The sequence below is a fragment of the Herpailurus yagouaroundi genome, unplaced genomic scaffold (genome assembly GCF_014898765.1).
Source record: "Herpailurus yagouaroundi ecotype Mexico unplaced genomic scaffold, PumYag 139, whole genome shotgun sequence".
NCBI lineage: Eukaryota > Metazoa > Chordata > Mammalia > Carnivora > Felidae > Herpailurus > Herpailurus yagouaroundi.
The window spans coordinates 35724360-35741172 of record NW_024412394.1 but is presented as its reverse complement, the minus strand read 5'-3'; the positions used below and the strand labels follow the sequence as shown (position 1 = coordinate 35741172).

The 16813-nt window shown below is 35.3% G+C and overlaps 1 long non-coding RNA gene across 1 annotated transcript in view; it reads right to left on the bottom strand.

Moving 5' to 3' along the window:
- The window catches only part of LOC121029139 (uncharacterized), a 116226-nt gene that overhangs the window by 43325 nt on the left and 56088 nt on the right, over positions 1–16813 (bottom strand). Inside the window, exon 2 of the long non-coding RNA XR_005789610.1 lies at positions 5596–5699. This is a non-coding gene — a long non-coding RNA (uncharacterized LOC121029139). The remainder of the gene's footprint in view (positions 1–5595; positions 5700–16813) is intronic.

Below are 16813 nucleotides of genomic sequence, written 5' to 3'. Positions count from 1 at the left end.
AAAAAAAAAAGAGGTTAGAGTGGGAGAGAGCCAAAGCATAAGAGACTGTTGAGAACTGAGAGCAAACTGAGGGTTGATGGGGGGTGGGAGGGAGGAGAGGGTGGGTGATGGGTATTGAGGAGGGCACCTTTTGGGATGAGCACTGGGTGTTGTATGGAAACCAATTTGACAATAAATTTCATATATAAATAAAAAAAAATAAAGAAAGAAAAAAAAATATCCTTCCAGAGGATAACTTTTATAGGAAAAAGAGAGATGCCCAGATACGATTGTTAGACTAAGTATAAGAACCTCATGGCATCTTAACCAGCAGTACATGCTAAAGCCTAACTAGAATTATAGGGCTGCTAAATAGCAGTACTATCAATGGGTAGAAACACTGAATACCAAAGTTACACTTCAAATGTAAAGTTGCTTAACTCTGTTATCAGAAAAGAGTAGACACTGAGATTTTGTTGCCTTTCATGTTTATTCTTCTCAGGCACTGCACCCTAGAAGTCACCTTTTAATGAAAGCATTCTTTCTCTTCATTTTATTCCAAAACTAAGAGAAGTCTCTTTCTATATGATTCTATTAGTTTGGTTAACGCTATCCTGGATAAGTCACTTAAATTTATCCAATATAAACGGTGAAGAATAGACATTTTGGAGAGAAAAATTATGAGACTACAGCATGAAAAAAATGCAAATATAGTGGGATAGGTTGAGGTATTGAAAGATGTGTCTGATCTCCATATCCATTGTACTCCACGGCCCTTCCAACGCCTAGAGCATCATGCCATTTCTGCCTGAAAGAAGGAAAGTCACAGCAGAAACACTAAGGAAAAATAAATCAATCTTGGACTTAGCATTTCAGAACATAAGTAACAGCTTAAGTGGGGAAAAAGAAGTGTCTTAAATTTAAAATGCTGTAGTATTCAGAGCTTGAAATTTATACTCCCAAATTAGGTGCATGTGTTAGGCTGAATAAAAACCACCCAAAGATGTCCACATTTCAATCCCCAAAACTTGCAGCTGTGATGCCTCACTTGTCAATTATGTACCCTGAGAGATGGATAGATTATTCTGAATTAGCCTGATAATCACAATGGAATCACAATAGCCGTTGTGATTGAGAAAAAGGCAGCAGGATTCGAGTCAGAAAAGGTGTTTTATGGAACAAAGAGTCAGAGCCAGAAAATATTTTTATCTGGCTTTGAAGATGGAGGAAGTCACCACAAGGCAAGGAATGCTGGAAAAGACAGGAAACAGATGATACTGCCGACCCATTTTGGATTTCTGACCTCCAGATAATTAATCTGTGTTGTTAAGCCACTAAATTTGTGATGATTTGTTGCCAGAGCAATAGAAAACCATTACAGATTGTGGCACTGAGATGGGGTACCTGACGATGTAGAAGTAGCTTTGGGATTAGGCAATGGGTAGAGGCCGGGAGCATTTTGAGGAGCATGCTAAAAAAAAAGACTAAAATTCATTGAACACACTGTTTGGTAGAATTACACTTAAAGGCATTGCTGATGAAGGCTCAGAATGAAGTAAAGAGTATGACAGAGAAACCTATGTCATCTTAGAAAAGTTCTTCAGGTAGAAATAAAATCATTCCAGATGGAAACACAGAAATGCAAGAAAGAATTGAAGAGAAATGAAAGGCATAAATATGAGTAAATACAAACAGATTTGATTAACAAAATATAACATAATGTCTAGTGTAGTTTAAAATGTATGTAGAAATAAAATCTATGCCAGCAATGTGGAAACAGAATAGGAATAAAGCAGGTTAAACTGTTTCAGAATTTTAGCATTATTATAGAAATAGAAATGTGATAATCTGTTACAAGACATGGACAGATATTTGTCAATTTAATAACAGCTGAAGAAAAGTATAGGCTTAGCTTTAAAGTGTCACTAATAAATTAATAGTAGGAAAAATGAAATAATAAAATTTATTTAATAGGCCAAAATATGAAAGCAAAGCAGAGAAAACAGAACATACAACAGGTGGATCAAATAGAAACGATTAATAAGATGACAGATAAAAACCCAACTGTATCAATAATTACATTAAATGTAAATGGACTCAATGTTGAACTTAAAATACTATATTTTCCAGACAGATTAAGGGAAAACTATATGCTGCATGCCAGAAACACAATTTAAAGACAAATTTTTAAAGTAAAAGAATGGAAAAATATATACTATATATATGTTAGCCAAAAGAAAGTCGGTGTAACTATACTATTAGACAAAGAATATTTTAATTAATATAGTACTATTAGAGGTAAAGATAGACATTTCATAATAACACAGCCAACGTGAGGTAGTTCATCTTCCAGGAAGATAAAATAGCTCTAAATTTGTGTGTGCTATCAAGAACATAGCATTAACATATAAAAGGAAAAAATTGACAGAATGAGAGGAACAGTAGACATACCCAAAATCATACAAGAGATTTTATGCTTTTTCTTAGCAGATGGTGAAGGAAGTAAACCAAAAATCCATAGGGATGTAAACCTAAAAATGCAATTCATGTATTTCATCTAATTAACATATATATAACATTGCATCTAACAATGACCAAATTAACTTCTTTGCAAGTACACACGGGTCATTAACCAAAATTAATGCGGTTAATGCTGATACAACAAAGTCTTGACGAATTTCAAAGACTGAACTCATGTATTATACGGAATTAAGCTAGAAATAAAGGCAAAAGATAACTAGAAAATTGCCAAATGTTTGGAAATTTAAGAAATACAATTATAAGTGGCCCATATATAAATGAATATATGAAATCAAAATCGTAAATTTACTTGAAGTTGAACTAGAGTGAAGTTAGAACATATTGAAAATGGTGGACTGTATCTAAAGTAGTGTTTAGAAGAAAATGTAATGCTTTAGAGCTGAACATCAAATCTCTAAGCATGTATCTCAGGCACCTAGGAAAAGAATAGAAAACCAAGCCCAAAAAGTATAAAAAATAATAATAAGTATATAAGTATGTAAGCATAATAAGTATATAAAAATAATAATAAGTATAAAAAAATAATCTGGCTCAATCAGATAAGCATCTGACTTCAGTTCAGGTCATGATCTCACCGCTGGTGGGTTTGAGCCCCACATTGGGCTCTGTGCTGACAGCTTAGAGCCTGGAGCCTGCTTCAGATTCTGTGTCTCCCTCTCTCTCTGCCCCTCCCCACTTATGCTCTCTCTCTCTCTCTCAAAAATAAATAAACATTAAAAAAAATTTAAATGATAATATAAGAGCAGAAATCGATATATAGAAAAATCAATAATCAGAGTTATTTTCAAAAGATTAATAATGTTGAAATACTCCTAACAGAATTGATCTGGAAGGAGGGATATAAATCATCAGGACTATAAAAGGACACATCTCTACATATATCTAGTAACTTAAAAAGACAATCAGAATATTATAAACACCTTTATACCCATAAAAATTTTAGAGAAAATGGATGAAATCCTTGAAAAATACAATTTACCAAAACAAGAAGAAATAAAATATGTGAATATTACAACAATAATTAAAGAAATAAAATCTATACCCAAGTACCTTTCCACAAAAAAAAAAAAAAAAAAAAAAAAAAGAGGCTTAAACCCAGATATCATCACTGGTGAATTCTTCCATTTAATTATTTTATTTAGGGAAAACATAACATCAATCTTGCGCAATCTCTTCCAGAAAACAGAAAAATATACAAACACTTCCGAACTTTTGTATGAGACTACCATACCTTTGATACCCAAACTTGACAAGGGCACTGTTAGAAAGGAAATTCATAGATTTCCTATATGAAGATAAACACGCAAATGGTAAATAAAATATTAGCAAATTGAAAGCAGTGATATTTAAAAAGAATATACTACAACCATGAGAGAATTAGTCCAGGAACACAAGGCTGGATTAACACTCAAAAATAACTCAATGTTAATAACCCCATAACTGTTAAAAAAGAAAAGATTTATGATCATTTCAGTATTTACAGAATAAAAATATTTGACAAACATTAATATCCATTCCTTGTAAAAAATCTTAGCAACTAGAACAGAACTTCTTTTTTTTTTTTTTTTCAACGTTTATTTATTTTTGGGACAGAGAGAGACAGAGCATGAACGGGGGAGGGGCAGAGAGAGAGGGAGACACAGAATCGGAAACAAGCTCCAGGCCCTGAGCCATCAGCCCAGAGCCTGACACGGGGCTCGAACTCACGGACCGCGAGATTGTGACCTGGCTGAAGTCGGACGCTTAACCGACTGCGCCACCCAGGCGCCCCTAGAACAGAACTTCTTAATATGATAAAGACCGTCTAGCACAATCTACAGCAAACATATTTGACAGTGAAATAGTGTCAGCTGGCCCCCCCCCCCCCCCCGCTGAGATTAGGGAAGAGGGACAAGGATTATGCCACCATTTCCAATAAACATTTCAGTAGTGTTCACTGAAGCACAATCATGGCCACCAGCGAGCAATAAAGCAAAACTGTAAGCAGTATTTTATCATTTCCTTTTCCACTAAGTGTCTTTTGTTCTCAAGCAGAAAATCAGCTCAACTGAATTCTTTACTTAGTAGACTAATACAAACCTTCCTTCCTGATGGGCCACTCTCCTCTGTTGTTGTTGATTGCTAGAATTATTTGTTAATTTTTACTTTGGACATGAAAGTACTAAAAGATGTCTGAGAGAATCTTCTGGGTCTCAAACATAGAGAACATGGTGTTGACACCACCAAAATAAGTGATCTTTGTGGGGAAAAGGTGCGGTAGAGAATAAGAATGAAGAATAAGATGTTTGCTTAAATTCAGTAAAGATTCAATGCATGTAGCCCAGGGTCTAAGTCTGTGCATCTCTGAAGTCAAAGAGTTATTTAAATGCCAGATGCGACACTGATTGTATTCAGATGTTTTGACTCCAGGGTCTTACTTTCTGTGAAGCCTTTATTCAGAGTCCCCACCTCTGTCACCACTCTGGGTTTGTTTTGTTCAACCCTGTCGTGTTTCTCTGGTACAGTTATAATATATGCATCTGGAACTAATTGATGCTTGCTTACTTTTTAATAATCATCAGATGGGAGTAATATGAACTGATCAGAAATAAAAGCTTATAAGTAAAGGGAGTAAAGAAAAAGAAGAATCAAAGTGCTTTAAAATTATGTTTTTTAAGTTTATTTATTTTGAGAGAGAGACACAGAGAGTGAGGGGAGGTGCAGAGAGAGAAGGAGAGAGAGAATCCCAAGCAGGCTACACACTGTCAGCACAGAGCCCCAAACAGGCCTGAATCCCATGAACCATGAGATCATGACCTAAGCCAAAATCAAGAGTTGGATGTTTAACTGACTGAGCCACCCATGCGCCCCAAAGATATTGTTTTTCCTTAAGAAGAAATGAACCACCTTTGACATTCCAAGCCCAGAGAAGGAATCTCAGATAGTCTGTAAGGATAAAGGGCTCTTGTCTCCCATATAGCCTAAAAACTGGCAAGTATGGTAAAACAAACACACAAACAAGCAAACACCTTGTACTCAGTAGAGTAAAAGTCAATAGACAAAACATTACCAAAGGTGGTATCTAAGGTGACATACCTAATATCTCATGCCACATATCTTCCATTTGCCCCTCCAGATTCACTCTCCTCTTCTATTTTGCTCTCTTCTTACTGGCTCCAGTGGGATTTGACCAATGGGGACTACAGAAGAAAATGAAGAAAAAGTGTGATATCAAAATATTTAAACCCCTGAAGCCCTTCCTGAAGAGTCACCATAGGTTGGCTGCATCCCTTGGATGATCACTCCTCCTTTCAAGGCAGCTTCACTTCCTAATTGTCTCCCCTTCTAGGTTCTAGTAGCCTCTTTCTCCTTTCACTTTTAGGGTATGCTACTAGTTCTGTGTACCTGTACTATCCCTTGTTGTCTCCTTACATTCACATCTTTAGAATTACTTCCTGTGTAAATAAACTCTCTCTGAGATACATTAATTTGAATGTGCCATTTGTTCCTTTTAGGGACCCTTGTGAATATGAGTCTTATGTATCCCTGTGCATCCTACTGTGCTTCATGGAGGCAGAAAAGTTCAATTGCTTATGTTACCAAGAGTTACATGGACATAGCAGTAAGCCCTAGTTATCTTGATGGTCTTTTGCACAGAAAGAAAAATGAATAATGGTGACAGGGTAAAAGATCATATGGAAATGTAGCTGTCTTTACAGATGCTAGCAACAATAGATGATGACCAAGAACCAGACCCCTCTTCATTTAATACCCTGCCCCCAAACCCTTGGCATTGCAAAGCCTACCAAAGCATAACAGGGTCGGAAAGTATAAATTAAGCTTTTATAGGTGCAAAATTATTTTTCTTGGAAATGAGTCATTTCACTAAGGAAGGCATTCTTGTTATACAAGTGACCAAGAAATCTTGAAAATTTGAAGTCACTTTAAACTACTCCTTCTCCTTCATTTCTTTATCAATTAGTGACTGAGTATTATAATTTTTCCTGCAAAGTATCTCTTAGGTATATTTCTTCCTTACTTTTTTCATTAATTACACCTTTCTTAAGTACTTGTCTCTTAACATGTCTTTTGTATTAACTTCCAAAAAGCTGGAATTCCTCTCAGTCTATTCATTTATAACATAAACATATCATAAATATATAGATATTGACATAGTTAGTATACATGACAATTAAGTTTCAACCCCTGGTATCAAAGAAAGAAGAATGTCACTCTCAAAACTAGGGCTATTTCTGCACCTAACATGAATCTTGTTCCATAGGTGTCTGCCTCACGTATGACACTTAAAAGTTTATAATAAATATTTACCCTATTCTCTGGTTACAAAGAAATTATAAATTACGTAACACTTTAGTTAATTGAATTGGATGATTTGGATATAGTAGAGTGCAAAAAAAAGAGAGTAATTTTATTGTTTCCGACCACTGTCATCGCAAATCTGTTCCATGATTTGCACTCATTTTAGGTAAAATTTGGGGAAGTATTTATAGCTTTCCTGATCACTGCAAGTCTCTTTTTGTGAGGCAAAAAAAATGTCAATTCCCACCTTATATGAAAATTCTAAAGGTAATTAAATTATAAATAATTTAATCTAAATTCAAGTGTTTGACTTCGCTTTTGGAGGGTTGTGTTAGAAAAGAGAGTCATGGTGTAGACTTTTCTCTTTCACCAGTCCCCCAAACTTCCCACTGCCATTGGAGATCTCTGCAGGGCTAGAAACTGAGAAAGGAGAGGTATGGGACAGAAATGCTGTGCATGACTGACTTGGTTGTCATCTGGAGCTCTGCTAACTGAGCATGCTAATTCCTTCAAAGTTTTTCTCTTGGCAATGCCACTCTCGGCTCTCCCATTGGCCCATCAATACTTTTAAGTTTTCAGATTAGGTTGTTCTCTTCCTTGCTCTAATCAACCTTGACTGATAACCCATTACGCAAATAGCAAGCTCTCTCAGACCCTGTATAAATGAAAGATTTAGAAGTGTTAAAAATACAGTCTCCATTTACGTATCTGATGCTTTCTAGGAAAATCTATAATACAGAGAAAAATGATTATTATGTGCCAGGACCTTACAAATGATATTTTATTTAATCTTCACAAAACACTTTGAGAAGACTTTCTTTATTCTATAACAAATGAGAATACTGACACTCAGAGGAGTTAACTTGCCTAAAGTTATATAAGCAGTGAATACCAGAGCCAGGATTCCAACCTCATAGAAGACTGATTATAAAAGTCAAATGAGTTAACATGTATAAAGGGCTTAGCTTTACATAGTAAACATTATTCAACAGTTTCTTGGGTAAATAAAAATAAGTCGACTCCAAAAAGACATTCTCTTCTTTCTACTTGTCATTCAAAAAACTCTTGAGTGTAGTTCATTCATTCTACAAAATCAACCAGCATAGACTACTATGAGACCTTAATTTTCTGTCTTTCTACAGCTTAATAATACATTTGAAAGTGAAGCATACATATCTGAAACAATCAAGTAACACTGCAAGACATGTTCCAAGATATGCTAATCATTATTTGAAAAAGGGAGAGATTAATGAGGATACAGCACCTAAAACTTCAGAGCTAACATAGAACTCTAGAGATCTGGTCACAAAAGGCAGTTAAAAAGAAATGCATGTGCAAAAGTCAAAACTGAACAAAACACCCACAAGTCACTTTTATAGCTACCAATAAAGGCAGAACCCCAAAGCAAATTCTGTCAAACAGTAACTGTTTTACCAAATATTCTCAAAAGTAGGGTGAATGGTTACTTAATGGCTGAGGAAGATAAGTGTTCAGAAAATAAAAAATTATTTAAAAAAAGAAGAAAGATATTAGTTCATTGACACGGAATAAAAAATATGGAATAGTCAAAATAAATAATTTAAACAAAATGATTATTCAAGGCAATGTGGAAATAATAAGTTCTTAGTCAAGCTCCAAAAATAAAAATGGAAACTTTAAGGGAATATACTTAATGTGTTCTCTGGTTTTATAGCTGTGTGGCCCAGATTTAATCATTAGTTGAATAAAGGTGTTTGGCACTGAATATAAAGTTAGAGCATATATATGTAAATTTTTATATTCAAATTTAAGACCTAATAAAAGACTAAAATTAAATTAAAAGTATATATGGATTTTGTTTTATGTTTAATTTATTACTTGAACTTAATCGTAAAACTATTTTTAAGTCCTTCTCTTAAAAGATATTTCAACAGATAATTGGCTAAAACTGGATGCACAAAAAATTTTTAAATGAATTCCACATGGATGGATTAATTTTATGACTCCAAGTGCATTTTAAAGTTTAGCTTCTAACCAAGATTGTGTTTTGTCTCAAATTATCATTTAATAAACATACCTATTATTAATTCAATTATAACTCATCTTTCTGCCTCATATTTTTCAATCATATTTTTTAAAAGTCAACCATCTTCTCTGATAAGTAAATGTGGAAGCAACATGCATAAATTAGAGAAACTTAACCTACCTAAAAAATAAGATTAAAAAATATAAATCAGATAATATAATAAAATACAGAAGAGAAATTTAAGTTCAGAATCAATTGATTGAAAATTGTACGTATCAGTCATGTCTTGAGCATTTTGAGATCAAGAAAACTAATTATCAAATAGTACACAGTTATGGAAATTTATGGAATGAATGAATGAAGGGCCCAAATTGTGACACACAATTTTATTATTTCCTCAACCATTTTAATATATAATACATAAAAATATAATAAAATATCAAACTTCCATCTTCATTATAATAATCAAAGAGAACACTCATGTAACCATAGAAGACTGGAATCAATATTATTCATATTTGTTTTTTATTAAATTAACATACTGAACTTATTCCCTTAAGTGCTAAAAATTTTAACTCAGAGCAAGATGGCAGAATAGAAGTATTTTTTACCATCACCCCCCACAGAACATTGATCTTGACAACTATCCATGGTTGAAAATACCTTTATACAGATACCATATGGTTTCACTCTTATGTGGATCCTGAGAAACTTAACAGAAACCCATGGGGGAGGGGAAGGAAAAAAAAAAAGAGGTTAGAGTGGAAGAGAGCCAAAGCATAAGAGACTCTTAAAAACTGAGAACAAACTGAGGGTTGATGGGGGGTGGGAGGGAGGGGAGGGTGGGTGATGGTTATTGAGGAGGGCACCTTTTGGGATGAGCACTGGGTGTTGTATGGAAACCAATTTGACAATAAACTTCATATATTGAAAAAAAATTTTTAAATTAAAAAAAAAAGAAAAAAAAAGAAAATACCTTTATGAGAGTCCCAGAGTCCATCAGAGAAGGTCCAGCAAAAAGAGAGAGAGCAAGAGAGATAGAGAGAGAGGGAAAGAGAGAGAGAATAGATGAATTGAAGAGGGTAAAAAGAACAGTTTTACTTTACCTACATCATCTATTCCCCAAAACAGCACTGCTCTGTGCCAAGAGATCCATCAGCTTGCAATTTCTCCCACAGGGGAAAGTGAAAACATAATGTATGAGCACCTGGCTTCTTCAGCCAAGCAGGACATTGCCCAAGAAGTCCACTTCTTTCTCACCTCACCTACAATATTGAAGTGATAGGCATGGCTGGGGGTGGGGTGGAGGGGGGTGCCGCTGGAAACACAGCAACAATGTCTCCAAATCATCAAAGGGCTGTGGATCTTACTAAACGCCTCATTGAATTCATAAAGAGGCTCACCCAGTAGCCTCTGGAAACACACTGCCTGCAGATCCCCTCAAAGGGTCCAAGAGCAACTTCTATGTTGTGTACCTCACCCATCACACTTTGGTCAGTTCCTCATGCATGCACCCCCCCCCCCCACCAGATGTCCAGTATGAGCCTTCACAGACAGCTAACAAAGCAAGCACAGAAATCCCCTATTCTGGAGGATTAGGAGAAAGCACACAAACTTGAGCACTGCAGGACACCACCTGAGGGAAAACAAACAGGTGACTCAGCATGCAGACTAGCTCTGAAAGATTGAAAGAAGGCATACAACTTTAGAAATCCCTCACAAGAAGGAACAAGAGATATGGAATGGGTACATCCATACAAAATGTCAGAGAGAGCATAAGAGTGCCTAGCCAGGCAAACTGGTGAAGGTGTTCTCCCCCGAAGCAATGCACTCAGTAAAGACTGCAGGATATGACTATTTCTTAAAACACAAAGGCAGCAATGCAAGAGTTCAAGGAACTAAGAGAAAAAAATCAAGGAGAATGACATCACCAAAGGAACACAATAATTTTCCAGTAATAGACCTCAAAGAATTGCCTGAGACCTATGAATTGCCTGAAAAGAATTCAAAATAATTATACTAGGGAAACTCAGTGAGCTATAAGAGAACACATATAGACAACTCAAAGAAATACATAGTACATGAACAAAGTTAGAAGTTCACCAGAGAGACAGAAATAATAAAAAAAAGAACCAAAGAGAAATTCTGGAGCTGAGGAATACAATGAATGAAATTAAAAATACAATAGAGATTGTCAACATTGACTTGATCAAAGAGAAGACAGAATCTGTAAGCATGAAGCCAAATCACTTGAAATTATCCAGTCAAAGGAGATAAAAGGGAAAAGAATAGAAAAGGACTGAAGAAACTCCATGTGATTTATGGAACATCATCATCAACAAAACTAAAATACACATTATGGGAGTTGCAGAAGGATGCAGAGAGAAAAGAACAGAAAGCTTATTATTTTTTTTTTTCATTTTAGAGAGAGAGGGGGCACAAGTGAGGGAGAGGGGCAGAGGGAGAGAGAGAAAGAGGGAAGGAGAGGAAGATTCCCAAACAGCCTCCACACTCAGCATGGGGCCAAAATCAAGAGTCAGCTCAGGTCATGATCTGACAGTTCCTGAGATGGAGCCCTGCATCAGGCTCTGCACTGACAGCACAGATTCTCTCTCTGCCTCTCTCTGTCTCTCTCTTTCGCTCTCTCAAAAATAAATAAGCATAAAAAAAAAATAATGACTGAAAACTTCCCAAATCTGGGGATAGATATGGATATTCAGATACCTGAAGCTTAATGGTCCCCCAAACAGGTTTAATTCAAAGATTTCACTGGAATACATTATAACCAAATTGTCAAAAATCAAGACAAAGAAAACTTTGAAAGTAGCAGGTGAAAACGTTGGTCACATTCAAGGAAAACCTCAGCAGATTTCTCAACAGAAACCTTGCAATCAAGGAGAAAACAGGATAATTTATTCAAATTGCTAAAAGATAAAAACTGGCAGCCAAAAATACGTTAATTTAGCCAGAAAAACTGTTTTTTCACAAATGAGAAAAAGAGAAAGTATTTCCCATACAAATAAAAGTTGAGGGAATGCATCACCACCAGATCTGTCTTACAAGAAAAGCTAAAGGGAGCTCTCCAAGCTAAAATGAAAGGAAGCTAACATGAGATGTGAAAGTAATGTGAAGACACGAAAGCATAAAACTCACTGATAAAGATATGTATATAGACATATTCAGAATATTCTAATAGTATTATATAAATCACTTTTAACTCCAGTATAAAGGTTAAAGGACAAAGGTATTAAAATAATTATACCTATAATTTGTGGTGTATATATATATATATACACACACATATATATATGCTATATGGTATATTTGTGGTATATATACCACAAATTATAGGTATAATTATTTTAATATATTTAATATATTTAATAATTTAATATATTTAATGCAACAACACTGATGAACTAGAGGATATATATACTAAGAGAAATAAGCCAGACACAGAAAAGCAAATACTGCATGATCTCACTTATATGTGGAATCTAAAAAAAAGTCAAACTCACAGTAATGAAGAGTAGAACTGTGGTTATCAGGGGCTGAAGGGTAAGGGAAATAGGGAGATTCTGGTCAATGGGTACAAACTTTTAGTTATAAGATGAATATGTTCTGGAGACCTAATATAGAGCACGATAACTATAGTTAATAATAATGTATTGTGTATGTGAAATTTGCTATAAGTTGATCTCAAGTGTTCCTATCACACACACACACACACACACACACACGCAAGTAACTATGTAAGTATGTGAGGTGATGGATATATCAAGTGGTTTAATTGTGGTAATCATTTCACAATGTGTATGTATATCATTACATCATATTGGATACTTTAAACACACAATTTTTGTTTATCAGTCATACCTCAATAAAACTGAAAAAAAAGAAACCAAAAATATAGTAACTCATTAATTTCATCTTTATAGCATCCTATGAGATAGGTACTATCATTATCCCCATTTTACAGATAAAAAACTAAAGCACAGAGTATTAAAGAACATGCCCAAGAAAAAGTAGGCTTCAAACCCAAGCAATCTGGACCCAGAGTGATATGTGATGCTTAACTACACAGACCCTTTACATTGCCAGTCTACATTACCTTCTTTGCCTTTACTGAGTAAATGTGTGCCTTAAAGTAAAAGCTGTTTGGGGCACCTGGGTGGCTCAGTTGGTTAAGCGTCCGACTTCAGTTTAGGTCATAATCTCACAGTCCATGGGTTCAAGCCCTGCATCAGGCTCTGTGCTGACAGCTCAGAGCTGGAGTCTGCTTCGGATTCTGTGTCTCCCTCTCTCTCTGCCCCTCCCCCACTTGCACTATGTCTCTCTCTCTCTTTCAAAAACAAATAAACATAAAATAATTTTTTAAATAAAAGCTGTTTATCATAGTCCACAATAAAGTATTTTCTTGTTTGTTTGCTTTTGTTTGGTAGGCTCCATGCTGGGTGTGGAGCCCAACACGGGGCTTGATTTCACAACCCATAGATCAAGACCTGAGCTGAGATCGAGTTAGATGCTTAACCACCTGAGCCATCCAAGCACCCCAGTATTTATTTTTTTCCATAATGTCATCTTTCTTTAATGTCTCACCTAAAGAAATAGGACCCCCTCATTCATTCCACATTAAACAGAAATCAGATATTTATAGAATCAAAGAATTTTTATGGTTCATCTCAGATTTCTTAATCAATATATCCCACTAATCCAATTCTGAGTACCAAGAACTCATATATAGCTCCTTTGAAATTCCAAATGAAATAATGGCTTCCAGCCCATTTGAAGACCTCAATCCTTTGAAAAGCAACCATAGTAAAGATATTAAGCAATCAATAACATTGGTCTCTAAGTTCAAGATATGAGTTTCTCTTAGATTAATGGAGCTCAAATTTCAGTATGCATCAGAAACACCTGGAAGGCTTATTAAAACACAGATTGCTGGGCTCCAACCCAACACTTCCTGATTCAGGAGGTCTAAGCTGGTGCACAGCATTTACATTTCTAATAATTTCCCGACTGATTCTGATGCTGATGATCACAACACCAGACTTGGAGAAACATTGACCTAGACTAAGTTTTCCTAATTAGAGTTCCAAGGAAACTGCTTTCTTAGAATATTACTGTTTTCTATGAAAATGGGTTTTGTGGTTAAAAAAAAATCTTGGAAAATTATATACAAACTTGAGCAATCACAAAATACCATAGTATATTATGAGGAGACTTGGAAAAAATCTCCCATTTAATTTAGTTAAACCTAGCTTTTCCCAAACTTATATGACCACAATTTTTGGCAGAACATCTATGAAATCACATGGAATTGGTGTTATGAGGGACAATGAGGAATGCTTGGCTGCCATTCAACATTATTAGATGCTGCTCATAAATTAATTTAGCCAGGTGTTTTTATTTTTCTCTTTGATTTACACAATATCCCATTAATGTCCCCAAAGAAAACATTTATTCCTAGTCAAGATTTCATTTTTATTAGTGACATATAGTAAGAACATTGCCAATCCAAGTATCAGATATGAAATTATGATGTAGCTGACAGTGCACAGAAGATATATTAAGTTCAAAAGACTGTCAAATTGAGACCAGATATCTAAAAAATCTGCATGCACCCTGGCAGAAATAATATAATTGCCATGACACACTATGTTCATTTTGAATTTTGCTAAATCAGCATCAAAAGAAAAAAGTTTCTCTTTATGTGCCAGGTATTTAAGAATCATAGTTCTAACATTAAATATGATTAAATTATTTTACCCATTCTTATCTATGCCAATATCAGCTTGCTGTATGGCAAGAGAAAAAAGGGTTCCAAAGCTTTGAACAGATGGGATTTTGTTTTCTAACAGAAATGTCTCCTCTAGCAATATTTGAGATGACTGTATTCATTTAGGATGGGCTGATGTTTCCCTGAGCTAAGATTAACAAAAAGCTCTAGCATGGTCCTAGCATATAGAATGTATTCGGTAATTGAAATATTTTCTCCCAATTATTTTTTATTATTAACATACATTTTAAAGAACAATTTTAGATTTACAGAAAATGTATACAGATATAAAAACAGTAGTTTCTATTACTAACATCTTACTACATACCACATTTGTTATAATTAATAAACCTCTATTTACACATTATTATTATTTTTTTATTTTTTTAATGTTTATTTACTTTTGAGAGAGAGACAGACAGAGCATGAATTGAGGAGGGGTAGAGGAAAAGAGGGAAAGAGGAAGACACAGAATCCAAAGCAGGCTCAGGCTCTGAGCTGTCAGCACAGAGCCCGACACAGGGCTCGAACTCAGGAACTGTAAGGTCATGACCTGAGCTGAAGTTGGACACTTAACCTACTGAGCCACCCAGGCGCCCCTGTTTACACATTATTATTATGTGAAGTCCACAGTTCATTCAGGTTTTTTTTGGTTTTTATGTAATTCCCCTTTTCTGTCCCAGGATACCACATTACCTTTAACTGTGGTGTTTCTTTTGGCTCCTCTTGACCGTGACAGTTTCTCAGACTTGTTTTTGATAATCTTAGCAGCTTAGAGGAGTAGTGGTTAGGTATATTGCAGGAGGCCCCTCTGTAGAAATTGTGTTTTTCTCACAATTATCCTGGGATCATGGGTTTGGGGGAGGAATATCACAGAGGTAAAGTGCCATTTTCATCACATCATTTCAAGGTTACATACCATCAACATAATTGGTGACTGTCAACATTCACCTTGATCACCTAGCTAAAATCATGTTTTTCAGGTTTGTTCACCATGAAGTTATTCTTTTTTCCACTTTTCTATATGGTAACATTTATAATAAATTATTTATAATAACAAATCATTGTGCACAGCCTACACTTAAGAGGTGGGGAGTTATGTTTCCTCCTTTAGGGCAGCGTATCTCCATAATTTATTAGGGATTCTGCACAAATTTTTCTCTCCTTTATGTATTAATTTGTAATTTATTTACATAAGTAGGGACTCACAGATATTCATTTTATAATTTGGGTTATTATCTAATACAATTTGTTGGTGTTGCTCAAACTGTTCCAGTTTGGGCCACTGATGTCTCTTTCACTTGGCTCCTGTGTTCTTTTTACACACCCCCACCATCCCCATCTCTGTGGATTTCTTTCTTTCTCTTTCTTTCTTTCTTTCTTTCTTTCTTTCTTTCTTTCTTTCTTTCTCTCTCTCCCTCTCTCTTTCTTTCCCTTTCCTTTCCTTTCCTTTCCTTTCCTTTTCTTTTCTTTTCTTTTCTTTTCTTTTCTTTCTTTCAAGTTAGTTGCCTCAGGCTCATCCTGCCCCTGTCCTAGAATCAGCCATTTCTCCAAAAAGACCCGGCTCCTTTTATTGGGGAAGGTACCAGAAGCCAAGACCTGGGCACTAGGTGTGATTGTTGCTACTGGAGTGTCTTTTCTCTTAGACCTTCTCAGTTGTCAGATCAGAAAAATATATGTGTGTATACTAATATTTTTAAATATACATATACTTTTATTATTATACCTACTTACTTAATAAAACCTTTATTAATTAAACTTGAATTCTTACAGTAATCTTAATTTTAATCTTCTGAATATGAACTATTTTGTAATGAGAAATAGGCTTCCTAATCAGGTCACCATGTAGCAGTGGTACTGAAAAGCCAGTTATGTAAAACTTACATTCTGTAAATGGAAAGAGTGAAATCAAATGTGGGTGCAAGTCAGTGGGAGCACCAAGTCTCAGAAAGGCAATATGAGGAGGATGAGAAATCACTGTAATCCATTAAGAGGAACAACCAAAAACTGGATATGCAGTGCACATCACCAGTACTTTCCGATACCCCCACTCTGCTCTCCTTTGGGCACGATACATTTACCAGTCCCCTCATGCTCAGTAGAGCAATGTGTTAGTTCTGCCCATTGATTAAAAGAGGAAGCTATGTGTACCACAGCAAGCTTGATACACAGTAATCATCGTTAAGAACCTGGTGTATTAGTCTACT